The sequence below is a fragment of the Notamacropus eugenii genome, chromosome 5, assembly GCF_028372415.1.
Source record: "Notamacropus eugenii isolate mMacEug1 chromosome 5, mMacEug1.pri_v2, whole genome shotgun sequence".
Classification (NCBI taxonomy): Eukaryota; Metazoa; Chordata; class Mammalia; order Diprotodontia; family Macropodidae; genus Notamacropus; species Notamacropus eugenii.
The window spans coordinates 16,556,828-16,566,410 of record NC_092876.1 but is presented as its reverse complement, the minus strand read 5'-3'; the positions used below and the strand labels follow the sequence as shown (position 1 = coordinate 16,566,410).

General features: G+C 39.1%; 1 pseudogene; it reads right to left on the bottom strand.

Moving 5' to 3' along the window:
• Window positions 1–3,786: 3,786 nt before the first annotated feature.
• LOC140507367 (FGFR1 oncogene partner 2 homolog pseudogene) lies at window positions 3,787–9,075 on the bottom strand (annotated as a pseudogene).
• Window positions 9,076–9,583: the final 508 nt, after the last annotated feature.

Genomic DNA, 9,583 nt, shown 5'->3' with positions numbered 1-9,583 from the left:
TTTTCCTTTTGTTTGAAGATTCTTTGCATGAAGGATAGCTCTTTGGGAGAAGAGTGAGATATGCAGGGCGGGATCCAAGCAAAGTAAAAAGAAAAGATAGCATTACTTTTTCATTGTTTAAAACAGTGGATAGGGGCCAGCATTGGCGTTAAGGTTCAAATTTTGTCTCTAACTAGCTAAATCACAATGGACAAGTTACAGCTTCTCAGTGCCCCTAAATAACTCTCCAAAACTCAACATTATGAAGGAATTGTTGATGCAATGTTAAAGGGACTTTCCACTTTTATGCAGGAATAGGTCTCAACAACAAAAAATAAATGATTGCTATTACCATTATTACCATAAATTCCTGGTGCTGCATTTGGAGTTGCCTACAGCAGTACTTTTCCATATTGTCCCACTCGTGCATTGTATATGATCGCCGAATGTCTCTCTCAAGCAATCTTGGACTTCTGGGCCAAAGGAAACGCCTTCCTCCCTGCATTTGAGGACGATCATGCCTATCCTATCCCTGATAGAGGAAATGCTGCTCTTCCTCCAAGGAGGCAATTTCACAGATTCCTGTAGATCTATGTTATCTCACATTCACACATGAGAGTTTATCCTTTCTTTCTGATTTAAATCCTATCATACGATGTGTAGACTAAATTTGAAATAATAATGAAAATTAGCAACCTAGCCTTTGGAGACACATATACCACTTACTAATTATTACCTTATTAAATCTTGTTCATTTAATTTCTTTATGCTTCCATTACCTCATCTTTAAAATGTGTAACAATACTTACAATGCCTATACCACGTGAATATGGAGAGTAAAGTCCTATGTATATGGACATTTCTATGAAATTGGAACTGGTATCATGATTTAGCTGAATGTGTCCCACTTTTCAGTCTTCAGCAGGAGAGGATTTGCCCAGCCATCCCCCTTATTTAGGCACGCAGTGTAATTCTGATGTCCTCTCACCTTGACCGTTTATTGTGATCATCAAACCCTTTGGATGCCGTTTCTCAGCCCTGATGATTTTCCTAAAGCTAGTGAATGTGATGAAAGAGAGACTTGAAATACTACACACAGTCTCTTACGTGCTCCTGTGTGCCAGTGGTTCCACTTTCTGTAGTAGCTGTTTCTATTGTCCAGGTCCTTGGGGACACCTTTTTGCCCTACCACAAGCACTTAATCTGGGGCTTTGTTTATTTGGAGAGTATCCTGGTTCTCTACCCAAAGAAACATGGCATTGTCTCTTGAGGTCAGTGCTGGCTTGTACATCTGCCGATGACAGGGCAAGAGGGAGTATGGCATCACTGAAAAATAGGTTAATGATAGAATTTCAGAGAAGGACACGACTTGAGAAATCATTTCCTTCAACCACTTCATCTTAAAGTTGCAGACACTAATTTCTAGAGAGGACAAGAGACTTGTCCAGTTTAACACATCATGTCTCTGATAGATTTTAAATCACAACCACAGTGCCTAACAGACAGTAAAGTTTCAAGTTCCTCGTAACACTGGGAAGGCTGGAATTTTCAAAGGAGATGTTGCCTCCATGGTCATTTACTGAAAGGTGCAATGATCCATGAGATGATAGGTAACAGTCCCCATATGTGGACCAGGTGTAGTATCTGATGAATCCCAAATCTACCAAGGGTGTTAGGATCTTTGACATTTGGGGCTTTCTCCTTCACATACCAGAGAAGTCGAACCCACAAAACAGTGCCATTACTCTGCACTTTATTTTTCCTTTTGTTGTGTCCTGGACCCCTTTAAGACTGTAGCCCTCTGCTCAGAATCCCGTGTTTAAATGCACAAAGTGTGACACCAAAGTTTTACAAAAGAATCAATTATTCTATAATAGAGTGATACAAAATAAATAAAACAAGTTCATGAACTGAAGCTTAAGAGCTCCTATGAGAGAGAAGATTCTAATGGGGGCAAACATAATAAAGATTGAAGGGGCATTCTTCACATCTCCACGAGTATGCCAATCCCAGGTTCACTGATCATGTGGGAAATCAGTAACAGGCAAATACATCAATAATGACTTGTGTATAACCAAATTAAAATCCTTGACAACAATCCTAGAAATCTGAGGTGTATAGATATTTGTATAAAGAGAATGAAACTGAACTGAGAAGGAGCTGAGTGGAAGGAGGAAGGGGAAGGGGAGAGAGAGAGATAGAGATAGAGAGAGAGAAAGACAAACAGACAGACAGATGGACAGAGACAGAGAGAGACAGACAGAGAGGTAGAGACAGAGAGAGACAGAGACAGAGAGATGGAGAAGGACATGGAGAGGGAGAGACAGAGAGGCAGAGGAACACAAATGTAAAGAGGGACAGTTACAGAGTTACAAAGAGGCACTCATAGATAGAAAGAGAGACAGAGACAAAGAAACTGAGAGAGAAACACAGAGCCACAGAGACAGAAAAACAGAGAGACAAAGATAGAAACTGACTCTCTCTCTCTCTCTCTCTCTCACACACACACACACACACACATACACACACACACACACACACACACACACACACACACACACACACACACCCCGAGACTGGCAGAGACATAGAGAAAAAGAGATAGAGAGAAAACTATAGACAGAGAGAGAGACAGACATAGATAGGCAAAGAACAGAAAGCAAGTAAAAGCAAGCTGTAAAGACAAGCCATTGCAGTCATGAAGGCATTGGTTTAAGGTCCTGTGGAAGACTTAGGGCTTGGTCAGACACCAGAGAAGATTCCAAGGTCATCTATTGCATATGTGGGCCATCACAAGTCATCTTGACTTTTGTGTTGTCATTGAAATTTGATGACTCTAAAAGACATAGTGAGGTTGATCACTTTTTCCAGCCCTGTCTCACTCAAATCCAGTTTAAGCACAAGTTAAGACATTGCCCCATGATGTCACTGGTCTTTGAAAATAAAGTATGAACAATAACAACATTTGGACAAAAGAGTTAAAAAAAATATCAACATGGTAGGAGTGCCAGGTAGGATCAGTCTTTACATGTATGTGTGGATATGTACATGTACATACATATGTATACTTATATATGTGAATGTATACGTGTATGTATGTATTTATGCATATATGCACATACATATACATACATATATGTGTGTGCATGTATATGTGTATAAATATACATATTCATATACATATGTACATCTATGTATAGGTGAAAACATTTATCTGATGAAGAAATAGCTTAAAACTTCCAATTTCCCATTAAAAATTTTAGTAGGAATAAAGTCAATGACAAGAAATATTGATCTTATGCTATTATCTTTTTAAAATGTCATTTGACAGTTTATTTTACATAAAATAAAAAGAATGAAATGAAGGATTGATTTGATTGTGACTTTTTTGGTACTCAATTCATGAATAACTTTTTAAAGTAATCTCTCATTCCTTATTGCCCTATGTGGAGAGAAAAGAAAGACAGAAAGAAGGATGGGAGGAAGGGAGAAAAGGAGGAAGTGAGAAAGAGAAAGAGAAAGAAAAAGAAAGAAAGAAAGAAAGGAAGGAGGAAAGAAAGAAAGAAGGGAAGGAAGGAAGGAAGGAAGGAAGGAAGGAAGGAAGGAAGGAAGGAAGGAAGGAAGGAAGGAAGGAAGGAAGGAAGGAAGTCATGTTGTCCTCCTAGAAGTTTGGTTTCTGGAGGGCTGTTCCTTCTCTACTCATGGAGGCTGCTGTTTGCCCTACCTTCCTGAAGAGGACCATGATATCAGGGGGGTGAAACTATGTTAGAAGCCATGCAATTAAAGTTTATTGATTTAGCAGTTTCTTCAGCTCTTCCTCTGTCTTAAATCATTGCTGGTTACCAGTGCTAACAAAAATGTCCTCTCTGATGCGTTGTCTTTCTTGAGGCTTATAAATGATTCCCACGTTAATTTGAAGTATTTCTATATAGATTTTGTTTCTTTGTTCAAGTTGAAAAAACTGTTCTACTCCTTGCAACCCGATGTTCATCAATGTCACTAGCTTTCCTCCTTACTGCTACCATTTCAGTAATCTGGTCCATGTGTATTTGTAATTCCTTGGAACATTGCTCCTTTCAGTTCATTATAATACCTGGCTTATTATTTTTGCTGGTCATTAGTAACAGAAATATCTGTTCTTGATACTTGCTCCCTATGATTTCTAAAGCAGACTGGTGTTTTCCAAGAGATGGGCATGATTCTTTTTTTTTTTTTTGCTGCATTTCTCTGATTTTTTGGTTTCCTTGCTGGAATCCCATAACTAATATAGATTATGGCTAATATTTTGCAACCTTATTACATTCATGAGATTCTTGATATAGTTTCCTTGCATCTACTTGTTGAGAACTCTAATTTGCTCACTCAGAAATTCTGTTGAATTGTCATGATATCTTAATCGTCCAAATGTTTAGCATTGGGAACAGATTTTACAGTGATTCATCTCATTTTCACATCTGTCTTTCAGTCAGGGTTACTGTCTCTGTTTCTGGGTCCAGAGGTGGGCTGACTCTGCTGGTAGGGCCTCCACTGTCCCCGGAGGGAAGAGTTGCACTCTTTTCTAGGGAGCCACTCTGCCAGGGCTAGGTTCTTTCACCATTTAATGGCAGAACCAGATAGAGACACCAGTGAGAGGATTGCAGAGGAAGGGCATCAACCAACTTCAACAATGAATTTGTTTTAATAATAAAAAGATGATAAAGAGAAAAAATTCAGTGACAGGGACATAGTTCGAAATAAATCTTATTGACTGAAAATCACTGTCCTTTGGATAATCATCAACTTCATTCCTTCTAAAAGTGTAGGTTTTTAAGACTCATAGTCATGAAATATATCAGAAAGTAGAGAGTCTGTGGTTCAGTCACTTCCAATTCTACCACAAACATTGCGTATGAGGTTTTCTTGACAAAGCTACTGGAGAGGTTTGCCATTTCTTTCTTAAGTGCATCTCCATTTTACAGATGTGGTGTGACTTGCCCAGGGTCATACAGATAGGCAGTGTCTGAGGCTATACTTGAACACAAGTTGTTTTCTGGGTGTCAGGTCAGGGATGGATGATTTACTCCCTTGTTCAGCTGTACCGGTTCTTCTCAGGGCATGACACTTCCTGGATATCTTCCTGCTGATGACTACAGCTCCTCCTCCATTTTTCCTGGGTGACTTCCACTCCAGTTGCACAACTAGCCATGGCCACCACTATATCAATATATTAACATCCATTCAGAACTGACAGCAGGCATAAGCTCTGATGAGCCTCAGTGCATCCTAAACTGACATGGCTACCTCAGCTGTGCTACTCTCATCAGGTTGTCTCATGAAGTCAACATAAGTTGTACAGCCAACCTTCTGGAGCCTTCCTCTCATTTCCTTGACTTCACAAGCTACCACTGCAGGACACAACCTACTAGTTAATTGTCCTTTACCATATGTCAACCATCTTCTTCAATCATATATTTCTTTGGTACCTTTCCATACATCACTCTTCCTATATAATCTCCTATTCATAAGGTTTCATAAAAGTATATGACTTGTGTGAGTGCACAAAACAGCCTACTTCCTCCATGTTCATTCATTAAGTCTAATTTATCGTGAATATTTCTTGTTTGTAAATCATTGTTTGCACTTTTCCTCTTCCATTAGATGGTGAGCTGTTGGAGAGTAGACTGTTTTGCCTTGCTTTCTAACTTAAATACTTAGCACAGTGACAGGGACATAGTTCGAAATAAATCTTATTGACTGAAAATCACTGTCCTTGGATAATCCTCAACTTCATTCCTTCTAGCAGTGTAAGTTTTTAAGACTCATAGTCATGAATATATCAGAAAATATTAAAATATACACAGTTTAAAAGGTAGGTTTTCATTTAAGGAAAAAATTTGCAGTTTGCATATCCCAATATCATTCCAGCCACTCTCCTGTTTCTGATCATTATGGAATCAGAAATGGAAACAAGCATTTAGGATTGCTGTTTGCCAGGTACTGTTTTGAGCTTTTATAAATATCTCATTTGAGTCTCACAACAACCCAGTGATAGAGAAAATAGTTCATCCTAAAGATCTTTGCAGAGTTTTTCCATTTTTTATGTGTCTATTACTCTTCAGAAAGGTTTACTTAGGTGGATGCCACATCAAGATTATTTTTTTTAAATTATAATAATGAGCAGCACATACCATCTCAATGTACAAAGAAGAAAGATTATAAGAAACTGTGAACTTGTGTACAGCTTATAAAGAATTACACATATAATTATATATGTAAATGATAAATCGTATTTATATATAGAATATATATATCCATATCCATATCCATCTATCTATTCATAAAACACATACATTATATCCTTTACTTCTGTGTATATGATATATTTTACCATTGGTGTGAAGGCTGCAGAGCCATTTTCAGAGCTGCTCACAGAACTTTGGTGTCCACCAGTCATCCACCTCTCACCTGTGACTCCAAGAAGCTGTAGTAAGCTCAGTGGCAACATCCCAGTAAAACCATGATGAGAGATAGTCTAAAACAGGTAGCGGGTGACCAATAGGCCATTCAGGTTTAGTTAGGACGATGCCTGCTTCAAGCATGTAAAAACTGTCCTTGGAAGAATGGGCAGATGAGTTGCTGGTTGCTATCCGTTGTTCTTGAAGAAGAACAAAATGATATCACTATGTTACAGTCAAGGTACAGCTTGTTGGACTATGGTTGATTAGACTAATACAAGTTTGGAAGGCCCTATAAACATTTGGAGTGCTTTGTGTCAGAATTAATTCCAAAGTTCGTCAGAAAGACCTTGAGAGTATATCACAATTCTATGTACTAACGGTGAATGGAATAATATTTGTAAAAAGTTTTTTTGTATTTTGGGGGGATTTTCACTGCAGTGTGGGATCTCCACCTGCTGTGGTAAAGCAGTAAATTTTAGGACACCTTTTCTAGGTCCTTCCTTATGCCAGGAGACTCAGACATCCAGGGAAGTGCCTTCAGTCCAGTGAAAGATCCCTATGGCCTAGACTGCCTTTATGTAGGATTGTGACTACAGCTCCCAGTGGTATCAGCATCTGCTGCTTCATTACTTCTGTCTCACCACAGGACTTCGAGGTAGGTAAAAATGGTAAAACTGTATGAGAGCTATCTTTTGATTCCTGCATAAATTAGATTTAAATGAGACAGAGGTGCTTGAAGTTGGCAACGTCATTCTCTCTTCCAGAGTCATTAGAGTCCAGTGGCAAGACAAAGTCAAGACGGCTGGTGATGAATCAGGATGCACTGGGTGACCTTAGTGTTTTTTTTTTTTGTTGTTGTTGTTCTTGTCTGACTAAGCTCTAAGTGGTCCACAGCACCTGAATCAGCTGCCTTCATGACGATTTCAACAAATTATCCTTATCTACTCATTCTACCTGAATGAGGAGAATCTTTTATACACAAAATGCTCCGTTGGTTGTCCTCAATTTGGGTTAGCCTGCTTGCCAAAATGGTTTACTGGAGTGTGGCAATTCTACATTCTACAGCTGCTTGGAGCCTCAGATGAGAGTTGAGTGGGAAGTGGGCACCAAATGTTGAAAGTAGCCCTCACACAAGGGATACTAGTCTTTTCTGACCACCTTACACTTCAGGCAGATGAGAACATTATGTTATTTATATACTCCACCTCTATTCTGCAGTAATGTAGATTTCCTGCCAAAATCAAATAACATGGGACAGACTTTGTAAACCAAAAAAACCTACATAAGATTTTATTGTATAATTAGGAACAATGACAGTGATGATAATGATTAATATCAAAAACAATGACAATGATATCATTTTATTATTTTTTATTATCATATGGTGGCCTGATCATGAGGAAATTATTATGGATTCAATAATGCATTCATCACTTAATAACACAACACTATTTAAAACTCCAGGTTCAATCTTTCATCCATTTACCAAGCAAATTTTAAGTGTATACCAAGTGCCAAACACTGTGCTCAGAAGGAGGGATTGAAAAAAAATATTCTGACATTAAAGAGCTGTTGCTTTAGATAAGGCTGAGTCATTGGACTCAGAGACATAATCCATTAAACCATTTTGGCAGCTGGGCTAAGACAGATTGAGGGTAATTGAGGGGTCTCAAGCCGGTTGTTGAGTTAGGGAGGTGTCTACCCTAAGCATGTGAAGACTTTCCCGAGTGAAGTGGATGTATGAGAAAAATATGTTTCCAAGACCATGACAGCAGCTGAGAATGGATCTGTGGAGCACCTAGAGCTTGGTGAGACATCAAAGACAATGCATCTTGAACATTCAGCAGTCACCTTGACTAATATTCTACTCGACTCTAATGATTCTGGAAGAGAGCATGAGGCTGATTAATTCATGCAACTCTGCCTCAGTTAAACCCAATATACACATAGATCAAATGAAATCACCCATACTGTTTTACTCTTTTTAGCTATCCCAAAAGTCTGTGGCAAGTGATGAAGCAGTAGGTGTGGATACACTTGGAACAGTAGTCACAATCCTGCACAAAGGTAGCCTAGATCATAGCGTTATCATCTCACTAGAAGCAGCAGTGGGTTTCAGCAGCCTTCTGGGTATCTGAGGAGCCTTTTAAGAACCACACAACTCACTTCTGGTGTGGTGAAGGGACTAGCAAAAGTACCCGAAAAATAGTCTGCTTACCCAGTCCTGGCCTGATTGTTGCAACAAGTCAGGATCCCACTCTGACTGAAACAGAAAAAAAATGTTCAAAAACCTTCTGCAAAGATGATTCCACTCACCATTGGTATATCGAATGTGTACGCACTTATAGACAACACAGAATACAGGAGACCTGTAAGATGCACAGCTCATGTTTCAAGAGAACTCAGCAGGTACTGAATCCAAATATTAGCCCTGAGTGAAACAAGGCTGACATATGAAAGTCACATTACCAGGGTGGGAGCTGGATACATGTTTTTCTGGAGTGGCCACAGTAAAGGCCACGAACCTGGTATGGATTTTACAATCAAAACTAATCCAGTCGACAAGCTGATATGCCTCCCAGAAGGAGTGAATGACAGGCTCATGAAAATGTGATTGCCATTTGCAAGAAAGTGTCCTGAGAACATCATCATTGTCCATGCTCCAACCACGATGAACCCTGATGTGGTCCAAAAAAAAAAACAAAAACAACAAAAACCTATCAAAACCTGGAGAACCTTATCAACAATGTGCCCAAACGGGGCAAACTCGGTGTTTGGGAGGCTCTGAAGGATAGTGTCAAAGAAAAGAGGTATTAGACTGAATGTCAAGCTGAAGTTCTACAGAACTGTGGTGCTAACCTCATTGTTTTATGCCTATGAAACACGGACACTGTACTAGCACTATGCCAGGAAACTGAATCAATTCCATTTGAATTGTCTTAGGAAAATTCTGAAGATCACCTGACAGGACAAGGTAGCAGATATTGAGGTCGTTCCTTGAACTAAACTGCCAAGCATTTGAACTCTAATTCATAGAATACAACTCCCTTGGGCTGGCCACATTGTTCAAATGGAAAATATACAGTTGCCCAAAAGACTGTTTATGAAGAACTCACATAAGACACGTGTCCTATCTAGAACTCCCACTGAGCTTGTTCAAATGGTGC